Source organism: Equus caballus, chromosome 21 (genome assembly GCF_041296265.1).
Source record: "Equus caballus isolate H_3958 breed thoroughbred chromosome 21, TB-T2T, whole genome shotgun sequence".
NCBI lineage: Eukaryota > Metazoa > Chordata > Mammalia > Perissodactyla > Equidae > Equus > Equus caballus.
The window spans coordinates 43,401,552-43,416,481 of NC_091704.1; the positions used below are offsets into that span (position 1 = coordinate 43,401,552).

A 14,930-nucleotide genomic window follows, 5' to 3' on the forward strand; every position below is an offset into this window, starting at 1 on the left:
CTCACCAAAAAGAAAAAAAAAAGTGGTTGAAAGGGAAATATAATACAAAAATACATAACATGTTTTAAAATTAAATCTTGTATATTGTGCACTCATTCACTAAATGTTCAGTGGAGTCAAGTCGTTTCCTTTGAGTTTTAGCCCCCTAATAGGAGTTTTGAATTTTTTTTCATAAATCATCCTCTCATTTGCATTATCTTCAATGTTCTGGTTTCCATTTCATTAAGATGAAGATAGAACATAAAGACATTGCAGAGCAGTCTGAGTGCAGAATCCTTCCAAATTTTTATAATTAAAAAAATTTTTTGCAATTGCCTCACTTGCATGTAATAATATTTTTAGTAACTCACTTTTAAAGCATTTTCAAGCATTTGACTTGGTCTTTGTAGAATCAAAGCCTAACTTTTTTTACACTCACATTTCTCATTTTATGCAACATTTAATTAGCTTATATAATTATGATAACTCGTACAACTGGCCTCAACAGACTTGAGGATAAACAACTGACTCTTGGTTAGCATAAAACTCAAATGTAGAAGCAGAAGTTCCCAGGTGTCCTACCCTTGAGCATGAAGAGTCTTGTGGGCCTCAGTCAATATGTTTTACTTTAAAGCTATTGTGTAGAGAATTCATCTGAAACACTTTCATTTTATATTCCATGTATTTTATCTAAAAAAAAAAAGTCAAAAGTAAAGGTAGTGTAATCACAGAAAAAACAAAGGATGGCAGTAATTTTAAAGTAAATTGCACAGAATAAGACAATAAGGTGCACAGAATAAGACAATAAGGCAACATGCTAAAAAGAATGATTTATTTGAGTTATAATTGCATAAGAAATAAGTATTACCTTAGTGAAATATGAACCACATAAGCATATTAAAATGATTTATATGATCTCAGGGGAAATAATAATCAATATTTCAGGCCCGAAAATACTAATTCTAAATACAGAAACAATAACTTGCATGTATTGCAAAAGCAATGATTGTGTCGCTGTGAATATTTCAGTTAAGTAATAAAAACAAAACCTACTTTTTTATATTGTTTATCAATTCTTCCACTTTATCTAGTTACACATCCTCTGCTCCAATTTATGAGTGCATTTGGATATTTTCTACTATTACAGGTTATATGGCAGAGTTTTATTTTGAAATTTCCTGTGGAATTACACAAAAGAAAAGTAACAGATCTTGCATCAATGGCTAATTTATCATTTTTATCAATCTCTGAGGGGATTCCCAGGAAATATAATGATGCACTTAGACTAAGAACTTATTATGTTGTATATGAATACAGAAGAGAACTAACTACTCATGGGAATTTCTTGCAAGACTGCCTATGCCCTAAAAGTTGCAAGACTGGCAAAACACATATTTATCTGACGTGTATAATTTCCATAGCTGGATTAGTGAGTAAATAAAATACACATTGGTTCAGTGAATAATGTTGTTATCACTTTCCACCTTAATTGCATGATTACTTACTCTAATACTATGGAGTGTGTTCATATGAAGAAATAAAGCAAGGTAAGTGGAATTCTTTTAACCGTATTCTAGCTTGCATTCCAGAAGACTATGCCACTCAAATATTGAACAAAAATGGAAAACTTCAGTAAATTGTCTTAATTTTTTTATTGTGATAAAATATATGTAACATTTCTGTCAGCCCGGTGGCATAATGGTTAAGTTTGTGTGCTCTGCTTTGGTGGCCCAGGGTTTGCAGGCTTGGATCCTGGGCATGGACCTAGCACCACTTGTCAAGCCAGGCTGTGGCAGTACCCTACATAAAATAGAGGAAGATTGGCACAGATGTTAGCTTAATGACAATCTTCCTCAAGCATAAAGAGGAAGATTGGCAGCGCATGTTAGCTCAGGGCCAATCTTCCACACACCCACCCACCCACCCACCCACACACACAAATATATATATACATAACATAAAACACCATTTTAACTATTTTGAAGTGCACAATTCATTGGCATTAAGTATATTCACAATGTTGTGCAAGCTTCACTACTATCCATTTCTAGAACTTTTTCATCATCCCAAACAGAAACTTTATATTTTCTATCCATTAAAATAATAACTCCCATTTCTCCCTGCCCTTCGCCCCTGATAACCTCTATTATACTTTCTGTCTCTATGAACTTGCCTATTCTAGGTACCTCATATAAGTGGAATCATACAATATTTGTCCTTTTATGTCTGGCTTATTTCACTTAGTGTAATCCCTTCTATGTCCATCCATTTTGTAGCATGTATCAGAATTTCATTCCTTTTTAAGGCTAAATAATATTCCATTATATATATATAGCAAGGCTGTGCTCTCCCTCCTGTTCCCAGAATGTTGTCCTTGAATTGGAGAGTTACCTGAACCTATAAAAGGTCATGTAACCATCTAATAAGCTAGATGCTTTGGTATAAAACTAGTGTATCTTGTGCTCATGTGCCCACTGTCACACCCCTGTCTCTGTAAAATGGTAATGTTGTGTTGGTTGTGTTGCTGAGAGACCAGTCATTCTATAAACCTCTGAAACTGTCCCCCTTACCCCTCAGCTAAGAAAATGAATCAGAAGTAATCCCACAGTCCAGAGAAAATGCAGTGACTATCACCTCCATCAACACTTAGAGAATTCAGGAGTAGAGATCCCTATCATATCTCTGCACAATCCACCTGTTTAGTCCCTACAAAACCTTTCAAATCAAAAACATTTCAGGCCACTACTACAATCATTATAATTAACTTTACCACCATTACCTATCATGGCTACTGCTTCCTAGCCCTTCACCTTCCACCTGCACTTCATTTCAACCTCTCACAACTGAGAGTCTCAGGAATTGCAGTGGGGTCTTATTGTTGTCTGTGAGTGATTTTCTTCCAAAATCTCATCCTAAGGGTCTGTTTTTTAGGCTACTACTCGTACCAATTGTCTTGGTTAAGTGTCTTAGATCATATTTCCTAGGAAATGTACTCTGGGGTGGATATTTACATGCAGGAGGTATATTGGGATGTGTTCTCGAGAACAACAGCTGTAAGGGAGTAAGGAGCAGGAGCAAGCAGAGGGAGAGGTTGAACTGTGATGCAGCTGCAACAAAGGGTTTGGTGGATCCCCTGGATGTTTCTGGAGCTGAGCTTGCCCTTCAGAGATGTCTAAAATTGAGGCAAGGCTACTTTACCCCCAAATCTACCAGCCATTGGGTTAGGCTGTGGGAGGGGCTGTCAGCTTGGATGAAGCAGCTCCCTTTGGCCAGGACAACATAATGAAAGGTACTCAATTGTGAACCACTGGCAGGCAAGGGTCCTGGCAGCAGCTGGAATGAGTGCTGTGGGCCGGAAGGGGAGATCTGGGTGGCGCACAACTGCATTTACTACTTTTAAAGAGAAAGCAGAGTGGAGACAAATGCTTTGCTGTAGATAGCCTATTTGGGAAGTGATCCCAGGGAGCAATGGTGGGACTGGAGAGTGAAAAAGGAGGAAGGATAGTCAGTGCAAAGAAGCACTCTTCACTTGGTTGCTGCTTCGGAAAACTGCTGCTTGGTTCTGTGAGATCTTCTAAGGAGCCTTCGGAAATGCATTGCAGAAGTTTCAATCTGGGGAAAAAGAGAGAAGCATTTGTCAGTTGGTTCCCATTGGTCAAGGTAGTGCCATGGGCATTAAACTTCCCTGTGCTTCTGGATTTCCCAGGCATGAGTGCTAAGAATGCCAAGAAAAGGTGCTGTCAGGTTGCATCTGCATGAAGCTTGTAGAACTTGGTGTGGAATGGGTCATCTCAGAGCAGAGTGGAATGGAAAAGGCCCACAAAAGGTATCTAGTACTTCTGGAAATATCTGGTAGGATTTAAAACGTAAACTCTTTGGGATCCACAAATTTCACTTACAGGAATTTATACTACAGAAATTTGTGCTTATAGGTGCAAATGTCTATGAGGATTTGATAGACCATGGAGCCAGCTGTCTGGGTTTAAGGCCAGGCTCTGTCACTGTAAATGAGGCACCTGTCATGTCAAATTATGTCATGTCTCACATAGGGTTGCTAAGAGTATTAAATGAGTTAAAACATGCAATGGGCATTTAACAGTCCCTTGAACATAGTGAGGTCTTGATGCATGTCAGTTATTATTACTATTACTGTTACAAGGATGTTTATTAAAGCCACAAAAGATGAGAAACAACCTAAATATTCATTAATTAAGTACTAGGTAAATAAATTATGGCATGGCCAGACATAGGGAACCACCATATTCAATATATGTTGTAAAGTGGAAAAAGCAAAGCAAAGTGAAGAAAAGTGTGTCTAGTATGCTCCCATTTGTGTCAAATGCACATGTAAGCCCCTATGTAATAGAGATTATTAGTGTTTAGTGATATCTGGTTCTCTTCTGCTTCTGGGCACACAGAAGATTGCTCTTTGCTGTTAAGTGGACCATGTGATTAGCTGTCCGGTGTGAGTCCAAGTAGGAGAGAAAAATCCCTGTGCAACCTTCCAGTTCTCTCCTCCTGGAAGCCACATGCTGAGATGGAAGTGTCACAAGGTGATGCAACTTAAACACATAGTTTGATGCAGAAACAAAAAACTTTGCTGTGTCTACACACTGAGATGTGGGGTTACATTTGCTGCTGCTGCATAACCCAGCCTATCTTGACTAGTATAATATGATTCTGCAATGGCGAGGAAGAAAAATGAAAACTCTGGTTGCCCCTGAGGAGGAGACACAGGGTACTGAGGATCAGCTGTTGGAGGGAGACTTATTTTGCCCTTTACACACTTTCGTATTACTTGAATTTGTAAACTAGGAGAGTGTAAAATTTTTAAAAATTAAGTATAGTTTGGGTCTGACAGGAATCATCAACCTTTCCTAAAACTTAGGAGAAGCTGCAGCTCTCATCACTCTCAAAACAAGAACAAAAATAAAAGACAAAACAACCTCTCTCGGGGTCAGCCCCGTGGCGGAGCGGTCAAGTTCGCGCGCTCTGCTTCAGCGGCCCAGGGTTTCGCTGGTTGGGATCCTGGGCACGAACCTGGCACCGCTCATCAAGCCGTGCTGAGGTGGCATCCCACATGCCACAACTAGAAGGACCCACAACTAAAAGTATACAACTCTATACCGGGGGGTTTGGGGGAGAAAAAGGAAAAAATAAAATCTTGAAACAAAATAAAACAAAAAAAACCCACAACAAAATAAAACCAACTTCCCTCCCCGCAAAAAGGCAAAAGCACAGAAATCATTTAGCCTGATTATGTTATTTTCTCCAAGAATGTTCAGCAGCTTGAATAAAGATGCAGAAAATGAACGTTTGGGGCAAGGAAGGCAGTAAAGATAAGAGGGAGTTGGGCGTGTGGTCTTGGATGGGGAGAAAGTGGCTGGGTCATGGCACTGGCGATCTGGAAGGGGTGAAGAGTTTTTGCGGTGGTGCAGAAGAAGTAACGTGGAAGAATAATTGCTGGTGATCAGGGAGTTAGAGACTTAAAGAAAAGATTTACTAGTTACAACAGGGTCCAGGAACTGGCAGCTGAGGTAGGGTAAAGTAAAAGATAGGAGGATTTTGATATTTTAATAGAAGTACTATAAAGTTTGGTCTTGTTTTACATCTCATTATGCTTTTAATATTCTGAGTGATTTCAAAATACATGGCATATTTCATAACATAGAGGGTGACGATGAAAGAAGTCTTTATCATTTTACCCTCAGGAGCATTTTTAAAGAAATTTCTGATTTTCCTATAAATTTTATCTGCAAAGGATGGTATGACATATTGCTGATCAATAGAGACCAAGCTAGATATTTGCAGGGCAGTTATGACAAGAGAGGATGGCAGTTTCACAATAAGGATGAATAATGGAGAAGATAAAAGATAACCTTGACAGATAACTCCGTTAAGAGGGAAATTGGAAAGTATTTAAAGATCCTGATTCATACCAATAGGCCATTCTATGGGATTACGTCTAAAATAATAAACAATATTTATATAGATAATTTCCTTTAGTCACAGAAAATTTTTCTTGGTGTTTATAGAACTATGGCATTTTAGAAAATAGATGAAGGGTTTTATTAACATGAAATAGTAGAATCTTCCTCAATAATACTGTAGCAAATGTTGTGGGAGAAAAGCAATCAATCAAAGTAGTTATTTAGTGTGCCTAGGCAATGGAATGGATGCTGTTTGAAGACCTACATGATCCCTGATCTTAAGGTTCTTTTGGTTCATTCAGAGAGGCATGGAATAATGGAATATTTCTCACAAGAATGATGGAAATAAAACAAGATAGTAATCAATGATGAATTGCAAGGTAAAGAATAAAAGTGGTATAGAAATTCAGAGCAAAACAAGCTCAGGGTAGTTGAAATACATGTTGAAGATTCAATGGAAGTCATTGCCAGCTGGATTTGAAATTAGAAGACCTGGATTCGAATCTGATGCTGTTGTTTACCAGCTTGTGACCTTGAACAAGTTTGTTTAACTTGTGTCTGCTTCTTAATTTGTAAAGTAAGAATGATAACATCTACCTTGCAGTGTTGTGAAGAGTGCCTCAGTCCTTGTCCTGTTACCCTCAGATCTATTTCTTACCCTTTCTGTATGAGAGTGGAGTGAGGGTGGCAAGTGGCTGCGGTTCCTGGGTGCTAAGGATGGACTTGTGTCCCTCCAAGTTCATATGTTGAAGCCCTAACCCTAACGTGACTGTATCTGGAGGTAGGGTCTTTAGGAAGTAATTAAGGTTGAATAAAGTTATAAGTGGGGGGCTAATCTGGTAGGACAGTGGCCTCTCTGTCTCTCTTTATCTTTCTCTCCCTCCCTTCCATGTGAGGACATGGCAAGAAGGCAGCTGCCTACAAACCAGGAGGAGAGGTCTTACCAGAAACTGACCATGCTGGCCCCTTGATCTTGGATTTGCCAGCCTCCAGAACTGTGAGTAACACATTTCAGTTGTTCAAGTCACTCAGTCTATGGTATTTTGTTATGGCAACCTGAGGTGACTAAGACACCAGTTTCCCATGTCAGGAGAGTCAGGCCAATGGCAGGTACAGGAGACTAAAAAGTGGGAGGAAGGAAAAAGCCAGAGTATTTCTCTCCTTCTCTCTGCCTCAACAGCATTTCCAGTAGCAGTTATGCCTCTTTCATGACCTCAGCTCCATGTATTTAGGCTGACTGTGCTTCTAGCTTCTCTGGGGAAGTACGGCCCTGAGTTCCAGTAATATCACCTCCTCCTCCTTTTGTATTTCAAGTGAGGGGTGCTAGTAGCTTTCTGCTGTTACTAATCTCTGGGTTGCCTCACTGTCTCCTGTTTTGCTTTCAGCTCTTCTAACATCTTCCATGTTATCAATTTCTTGTGTTAAACACCTACTGTAAATGTATTTTCTGTTTTCTGGTTGGTTTTGATTAAGACAAAGAATAAATTTTAAAATGTAATATTGTGAAGCTATAATGTGCCATACAAGTAATAATGATACATATACACAGATGGCATACTGCACATATCTGTGTTTGCACGTCCTGCCCATGATGCCTATGTGAACGTGTTTGTGATACGTCTTTTTTGATTTAATTGATTATTCCAGAGGGCCCATCACAGATCACACTGTTGACCTAATCATAGTCCCTCTCTCAGAAACTGGACTAAGAAACACAGAGGGACATTCTAGCTGGTGGTGGTCACTGGAGCCGAGAAACCAAGCTATGAAGTCATGGCTGATGATCACGTTCCGATAAGTTGAAGACTCTGCTTAAGAGAGAGAGGACCCAGGAGTAGGTCACATGGCTCCTGAGAAGTAGAGAGTGTAGCCTTGGTTCCAATTAACTTTCCATTCCCCAGTAGCAGTTTTTTACAGGCTTGGTATTCCTACCCTCACATTTCATGAGATTCTTTTATACACTTTCCATAAATGTATCTTCACTGGGGGTAGCTTATTTGGATATCTGTGTTTTTCAGTCCTGGCTAGAACACTGTGTGCATCTGTGTACACACACGCACACACACGCACGCATGCAGTTCACACTTTGAGTTGCCTTTAAAAAAGTTTAGCTTGTGATCGGGCAAAGAGACAGTTGTATGGAATTCTGTTTAGGATGATCATGAGCAAAAGTTTGTGGATGAGAGAGACCAGATACTAGAATATCCCGTTGACTGCTCTGCTTATTTTAACTAACCTAGAGTTTATCAAGATGTCTTAGAGGTTCAGGCAAAATCGTTTTTAAGCTAAATATAGTTGGAGTTTTATAGCCTTTACTCTATAGGGTTAGCTAATAATGTTGGTGTCCCCTGAAGCCAGCTTTAAAATAACATAATTATAATGTTCAAAATGGAGCAGCAGTGATCATTACATTAAAACGTATTAAAAACTAGATTTATAGGCAGCATGTTTCCTCCATGCCCTGATGGTCACGCCACCAGGTTTCTGCAAAATCGAGTCAGGAAGAAAATACAGTGAAGAAGGGCTTTCTCTGGAAACTATCCTATTTGTAATTTCCTGAAGATAAATCTTTGAAACTCACTCAGAGCACCTAATGGATCTTAATTACCAGACACAGCACAGTTTTTGTAAGTTGGCTTGTCTTGCTATTAGGTGTTTTGCAGTCATCCATTCCCTGCCCAGAAGAATCTTGGTACTGAGATGAACGCCATTTCTGTGTTGATCAACTGGTTACATTCTGAAACAGGCTCGAATCTGTTTTTTGATTTCAATGTGAAATATAACCAAGAAGGGACTTGGATGGAAATGTAAAATGTGCTGCCAGAGGAAAGTCCCAGTTTCAAAGTGTTGAAAGATAGTGTTCAACTTCACCAATATCTGGAATTTGTCTGAAAGCTGTTTCTTTTAAAACAAAGAATAGTTTCTGGACACAATATTTGTGTGTACTAGAGTGGGTTTTAGCTGATACACAAATCCATTTCTTGTCAAAGGGCAACATATATCTTAATGAACTTTTTGATCACAGTCATGTATTTTTTAGTATCTCCAACTATACAATTTGAGCTGGCATTGACCTTAGAGATAATATAGCCCATGTGAGAAAGCACAGGAGTTTCTCCTCACTCCAAATATTAGATGATATTAGTGATACTAATAACCATTTATATGTTACGCATATTTGACTGCTATTGTAAAATGGTCAAATATTCAAATTAAGATATACAATGTTATCTTTTATGTTATCAGAAACAATCAGTGGTCATTATCTGAAACAAGACTCATTCTAGATTTCTAGACCTGTTTCTTTGTTTCTTTTCAGAATCATACTTCCATAGAAAGGTCATTTATAGAAGCAACTTTTATGAAACCTGATTTTGATAAATTAATTTATTAATAATTTAGCTTTCTATTGAATGCTTAAATAATACAATGTAAAATTAGGACCAGAAAGTCTTTCTAAAAATTTCAAGTGTTTTATCCATTTTATAGTTAAATATTGGAAAATAAAACAAAATAATTTTTAAAAATTGTTCCTACTGAACCCTTTAGCCATAACAGGTGCTGTGTTAATATTTGTTGCTTTGCATTGTATTTTTGTCCAGATCTGTGTTTTAAGTTCTGTCACTTTTTTTTTTAAAGTTCCACTCACTTTTCTGACATCACCATGAGATGAACATGCTCCGTAAGCCCGTTGGTCCCAGGAGGTGGAGGAGAGACACATGGAGCAGAGCTGCCTCAGTGGAGCTGCCCCTAACAAGCCCAGCTTAGATCAGCCAACCACAAACTCATGAGCTCAATAAAAACCTATTGTTGTAAGGCTAATGAAGATTTGTAGTTGTTTGTTAGGCATCATTGTTGTAGCCATAGTAACTAATACAACAGTAATCGTAGTTTATTATTGAACTCAGTAGTTCCAATAACAGCCTTTTGATTCCCTTTTGTGATTGTGACAAATGCAATAGCTCCCCTAGTGGATTAGTTGATGGTGTTCTGGGAGTCATTCTGGAAGCACAGTCTAGACTTGGCTGCTCCAGTGCTTCACAGAGTTTTTAAGTATCTAATTCTCTTCCTGCTTAAAATAACTATACCACCTCACATGCATTAGGATGGCTGCTATAGAAAAACAAACACAAATAGCAAGTGTTAAGGATGTGGCGATATTGAAACACTTTTGCACTGTTGGTGGGAATGTAAAATGGTGTAGCTGCTGTGGAAAATAGTATGGCAGTTCCTCAAAAAATTAAAAAATAGAATTACCATATGACCCAGCAATTCCACTTTGGGTATAGACCCAAAAGAATTGAAAGTAGGGTCTTGAAGAGATATTTGTACCCATGTTCGTAGCAGCATTATTCACAATAGCCAAGGGGTGGAAGCAACCTAACCACAGATGAATGGGCAAACAAACTGTGGGATACACATACTCTGGAAGATTATTCAGTCTTAAAAGGAAGGAAATTCTGACATATGCTACAACATGGATGAACCTAGAGGGCATCATGTTAAGTGAAATAAGCCAGACACAGAAGGACAAATACTTCATGATTCAATTTATATAAGGTACCTAGAGTAACCAAATTCATAGAGACAGAGAGTAGAATGGTGGTTGCCAGGACCGAAGAGAGGGAGCATGGGGAATTATTGTTTAATAGGTACAGAGTTTCAGTTTTACAAAATAGAAAGAGATCTGGAGATGGATGTTGCTGGTGGTTATACAACAATGTAAATGTATGTAATACCACTGACCTGTACACTTAAAAATGGTTAAGATGGTAAATTTTATGTTATACGTATTTTACCACAATTAGAAAGATTTTTAAAATAAAAAAATAACTAGAGAGATCTAGTTTTGTGCACCAAAACTTGAGTGATTCACCAGATGAAAGCAAAGACGAGTAGGAAGGACCATACCAATCATTTGGAATGATTCCCAAACCAGGCCTCTGCATTTGATGTCATGGATGACATTCCACCCGCCCACCCAGTAGAGGGCCCCTAATTAAGGTTGCAGTAGGGACCCTCTGTTTGAGCATGAAGGGGTGTTTCTTCCTAATCTGAGTGAGGAGTAGAAATCAGAGACTTCAGTCCTACCGTCTCCATATCTGCAGTTGTTCTCCCTAGTGGGAACTTCTTTGGTGGGTGATACCTACTGGTTACTCCACCTAGTAATTCAAAGGGATAACTGGTACCCCTCCCACCTCTGCCAGATCTCTCTATGATGGCTTTGTGGTGGTTAAACTACATTTCCCAGTATTCTCTTTCTAGTGCAGTACGAGGTAGGGTGGGCTACAAGAGATATTCTCTTGTGAGAGTTGGAGGATGAAGGGAAGCACCACCTGTTTTGTAGCATACACAAACCTCTCAGTTATTCAATCAAACATAGATCTAAGTGCTTCTGTGAAGGGCTTTTGCAGATTCAGTTAAAGTCCCTAATCAGTTGACTTTAAGTTAGGGAGATTAGCCTGTGTGGGCCTGACTTAATCACTTGAAAGGGGCACTATTCCGGATGAATCTGACCTAGCCAGTTGGAAGAATTCAGAAGAGGGCATAGGGATTCCCTGGGGAGGGAAGAAGAGAAGGGCAGAGAGAGAGAGAGGGAGAGAGAGATGGCCTGTGCCCAAGGGGTTCTGACTTGCTTATAATCTTCCCTTCCTGACCACCTGTGAACAACAAGCAACAGCCAAGTTATAGACTGTTTGTGATCTTCCCTTCCTGACTACTTGCCCTACAGACTTTGCACTTGCTTAGCCAGCTCCATAATTGTACACACACACACACACACGGAGATATATATATATATATATATCATACTAGTTCTGCCTCACTGTTTGAACTCTGACTAATACACCCTGCAAGATGGTCAGGAAACAGTAAATGGCCCTTTCCTGAGTAGCTCCTGCCTTTCCCAGATGGTCACATGCTGTATGATGATGGAGATGAAGGCAGACCTCCCAGAACAGAACGGTGTGGGAGAACCAGGGGTTATGACTTTTTAAATGTTTCTTTTCCTTTGTACCACAAGGGGCAGGAGCCCTCACAGGCTTGGGCCTTCAGAAGAAGGCTATCACACACGACTGCTCTTGCTCTGCCAAGCCCTCTCTCCTCCTTACTCTCTCTTCTTACCCAAATCCTTGATCTTCTTCTCACAAGCCCCTCTTTTAAGACCCTGAGGTGGTGTTCACTATTCCTCCCCAGAGGAAGGAGCAGTTCAGAGAGTTCAGCACTTACTGTTAATGCAGACTGCAGGGCCTCAGGTTTGACTAGATGTTGATAGTTGCTCTGCTTTACCCAGGCTTTACCTGTGAAGAGGAAGAAATGGCATCTGCTCATTTAAGTAGAGGAAATAGATGATGCTCTGATTCCATATGAGGCTCCCTATCCCTGAAAACAATGGACGATTTCTTCATCAGTTACCTAAGAAGGAAAGTGATCTCACCTAGAAAGCATACAACACAGTTTCGGTTCACATAAGCACAGCACATTTCTCTTGTTCACAGGACTCCTCCTGAGCCTGTTTACATTACCAAGCCCACCCCAAGGAATGGTTCTGAGACTTCCAAGAAGGGTAGCACAAACTACAGTTAGATTCTTTCGGATGCCTGGATCTCTCCCCAGTTGTAAGGTGGCTGGAGTTCTCAGTTCATTTTACCCAGTTGACTCTACCCAGATTGATGCTGTCTTGGGCCAGAGCCTGGTCCAGGAAGCTCTTTGAGGCCCTGGAATTTGTTATTTATGTGAATCTGTAGGTTTACTCTGGATATTCTCCACTCTCTGGCTCATTTTGAGGCCAGGACAACAGGGTGTAGGGTTGAGCCTGTTTCCTCCATCACCGTCTATGTAATAGCCCGAATAAGGCACCAGCACAACATCGCTGCATCTTCCCCCTAAGCAAAGAAGGGTTAATTTAGCCTGTAGTAGATAATGTGTAGCACATGTTGTCAGCATCCTATCCATGTCCCTGGATTTTTTAGTGAGCTTTCCTGGACTTCCAGTTGCTAGCATCTGTGTCTTTGCCTGAGGGCTCTTCCTTCCACCCCTCAACTACAACTGTGGAAAACCACATTGCCCAAATACAGCAGGCTGGAAGTGCAAAGAGAAGTTAACATTCTGCTGCCTCACTTGAGTAGTCCTCAATTATTGACTCAGGATTTTACATAAAAATACTCCAGCTTCTCCACCTTGAAGCTGGGGTAGTTCTGAGACATATGTTTTGCACTATTTCCAAGGGTTTCCAGCCCAGGGGGATTGAGCTCCAGCTCCCACTGTGGCAGCTGTGCTAATAGTACTTCTTCTCTTGGCTGCTTTACCTTCCCTTATTTATATCACTTCTTCATTTCTTTACTGGTGTTATCTTCATTTCCCAAATAAATTAGTTCCAACCAAATCCTTGTCTTTAGTCTACTTCTGGGAGAACACCAATGAAGCCATAATGGGAGCTTTGTTCTTTAAGTCTCCTGTGAGTCCCTGGCACTGGAGTCATAGTTCCTGCCTCCTCAACTGTTCAGTGGGATGACCACGTCCATCGGGATGAAGATACTGTACTTATCACATAATAAGACCAGGAAACTCATGGAGCTTTCCTAGTGGGGCTTGATGTTCCATGTGAGGACATCCATCTCTGCCTAACCTATTCTGCAGGAGAAGAGCAATGCCACCTCTTCAGCTTTCCTCCAAATCACTGGGACTGGGATTTCAATTTCAAAGCTGCATTGTGAAGCCTCAAAATGGACCTGGGTTCCCTCCCCATGATTCCCAGCAGAAAACGTCAAGAAGTCCTAGTGTGACAAACTGAGATGGGTATGGGGTAGGTGGTGGGAGCAAAGAGCAAACGTGGGAAAAGCAAAGCAAAAGGGTGAAAGACAATTGCTAGAAGAGGAAACATGGGACCTAGCTTTCACTTTCATTAAGCGCTTGTGCTGGTTACACAATGTGTGATGAGTCAGCCTGGGTTAAAGGCACAGTCGGAGATAAACCTTAAGTGACCTTGATTTTCTTGCACGAAAATGATCTTATTATAGTTGTTAAGATTCTTTTTGGCCCTGAACCCTTCTCCTTTCACTTTCTGTATTAGAATTGAACACATTAGGGCCAGCCCCAGTGGCCTAGTTGTTAAGTTCAATGCACTCCACTTTGGCAGCCTGGTTCGGTTCCTGGGCACAGACTTACACCACTCATCAGCGGCCATGCTGTGGCTGTGGCCCACATACAAAATAGAGGAAGACTGGCAACAGATGTTAGCTCAGGGTGAATCTTCCTCAGCAAAAAACCAAACAAAAAAAACCCTGAATACATTAAAAGGAAAAGTCACTGCAGGTGAAGGTTGGCTCCAGGAGTAACTCTGGGCTCTACCTCCAGTCTCTCTATCAAACTTTGTTCATCTTGGTTTCTGTCTTGATTCCATACCTGTATTATCCCTGCCTCACTGAGAGGACAGACATTTCTGGCCCTAACCCTGAGGAGCTCATAATCTAGTAGAGGAGTCAGCCGTACCAACAGATTCAAATAATAGCAGGCAAGTGCTAAGATAGGAATCTAACTGAAGTGCCATGGAAGCAGAAGACAAAGCAGCTAATTCTACCTGGGGCCATTGAAGATGGATGAACAAAAAGGTCCTGAAAGATAAAGAGGAGATTTCCAAGCTGGAGATCTAGCAGGGGTATTTCAGGCAGAAAGACCACAATGTCTTCTCTGCCTAGCTGTGATTCTTAGGATCTCCATTTTTAGGCAAGTAAACATTGCTGGGCTGGTTGCGAACTTGAAAAGACTCCATGTGAGTTCCTTGACAGCTGTTGGGGAAAGAGAATCCATTTGGAAAGTTAGCATTTTGGAAAAAAACATTTTTTTTAAAGTTAACTCCTCTTTGAGAAAATTTCTCTGATGTGTAGCTTCTAAAAATGTAGGCATTTATTTCTCGTGAATTGAGGACTTTAATGGATAAACTACATAATTTGAAAGTAACACTCACAGGAAACAATAATGAGGGTCAAAGCATAAGTACAAAATCAACTTGATGTGTATATT

The 14,930-nt window shown here is 40.2% G+C and overlaps 1 long non-coding RNA gene across 2 annotated transcripts; it reads right to left on the reverse strand.

The window, feature by feature from the left end:
- Positions 1-848: 848 nt before the first annotated feature.
- LOC138919719 (uncharacterized) lies at positions 849-12,257 on the reverse strand. 2 transcript variants are annotated; one of them, XR_011430169.1, is made up of 3 exons: positions 12,138-12,257; positions 2,759-3,591; positions 849-1,779 (listed from the first exon to the last, which is right to left on the reverse strand). It is a non-coding gene; the product is annotated as an uncharacterized lncRNA (long non-coding RNA). The 2 variants fall into 2 exon arrangements; XR_011430168.1 differs by lacking the exon at positions 849-1,779 and having other exon boundaries at positions 1,947-3,591.
- Positions 12,258-14,930: the final 2,673 nt, after the last annotated feature.